Here is a 1,562-nt window from a genome sequence, read left to right on the forward strand (position 1 = left end):
ACAGGGGTTATCATCAATGCTCAGGCTCCAGAAGGTCAGAGTCTACATGTTCATGGTCATCAAGTAGTTAACTTCTTCCATTTGGCGGGGTTTTTATCATCTGTGAAACAACTCAGGAAATATGTTTCAGATACTGTTATCTATGTATTTCAGGGAGGAGCTAAAGATTCTGTAACTGCCACATGGCTGATTTACCATTTAAATTGTTACCAGTTCTCCTGGTCTAACTTTTGTAATTATATGGTCACACTCTTTCAAACATTAATTCTTGTGTCAGGCTTTTGTGACTAAGGAGAGGCCTGAGAGACTGGCTTTTCTGCAAATAAGATGCAGGCAGAGGGAATGGGGGTAGGGGTCTGTCCTGTGAAGGCCTCATAGGGTCCTGCTCCATTACAAGGATATAGGCTAATATTAATCATGGTCAAAACCAAAATACCTTAAGTTTCTTCAGAATAAAATGGATACCTAACTAGCTTTGTAATCTTCACTGTTTTTCCTCAGCATTGTCAGTTCTAAAAGACTCCACATTAAAAATTATCTCTCAGGTTGGTGAAAACTGCTCTCCTTATCCTAAAGCCACCAACTCATTCTTGCTTTCCCAATGCTAAACAAAGCAAACTTTTAGTTAAAACTGGATTAAACCTGTTTGTATACTCAAACCCTCAACTGTATCCCCACCCACTAATCCCTCCTCCCACCTGCCAGCATCCTCAGACTCCCTTACCCCCTCCACACCCTGATATAGAAGCTGTACCAAATGTGCCCAGAAGAATGAGGAGACCTTCTTTCATACAAAACAGACAAAAGATAACCAATTGAACTGCCAACTTTATTAGGGCGATGGAATTATCATTTATTTTTAAAGTATTTCTGAGTCTATTCCAGAGCAATTCCATCAAATTCCCCTTATCTTTTCTGTAGAGCTAAGCTATCTCAGGCACCAAAGGATCACCTGAGTTGGGATAGCACAACATGGAACAAATGGATAACAGTACTTTCGAGATGGTCAGTGCTGGCGACCACTCAGATCTAAGAATGTCCAGACAGATGTTTCCGTTTCTGTTAATGTTTGGATAGTAAATTCAGGTGGAGAACGTGATTTTCGGTGGGTTGAAAGGATAGTTGGAAGGGAACTGGATCCTTAAGAAGAAGACTTCTCCCTGATACGGGCTGTCCTTGGGCCCCACTATCTTCGTTTGCCAGTGGAACATGTCATTGTCCACTGGCCCTGCCGAACATTGAGTGGGGAGGGGACAGGGTGTCTGCAGCACAGGTCTAGAATCTCCTTGCAGATGTGCTTTAGGGCCATCGTCTGCTACACGTGACCAGTCTTTGGCTCTAGGCCTGGCGACAGGAAGAAGGCCACCAGGATGCTCACGGGGTGGAAGGAGCGGTGACAGACCACGCAGGCAGATGGGTGGGCTGAAGGCTGGCTGCGGGAGGGTCGAGGCAGGCTTCATGGGAGGCGGACGGGTGGTGGAGAAGGTAACTGAGGAGGGAGGGAGAAGAGCCGTTGACCAGACCTGATGAGCTACTGGACGCTAGTAGTTCGTGGCCACCGC

The 1,562-nt window shown here is 45.7% G+C and overlaps 1 pseudogene; it reads right to left on the reverse strand.

Moving 5' to 3' along the window:
• Window positions 1-849: 849 nt before the first annotated feature.
• Window positions 850-1,309, reverse strand: LOC133052712 (ubiquitin-conjugating enzyme E2 D2-like; annotated as a pseudogene).
• Between the last annotated feature and the right edge of the window lie 253 nt (window positions 1,310-1,562).

Source organism: Dama dama, chromosome X (assembly GCF_033118175.1).
Source record: "Dama dama isolate Ldn47 chromosome X, ASM3311817v1, whole genome shotgun sequence".
NCBI classification, from domain to species: domain Eukaryota; kingdom Metazoa; phylum Chordata; class Mammalia; order Artiodactyla; family Cervidae; genus Dama; species Dama dama.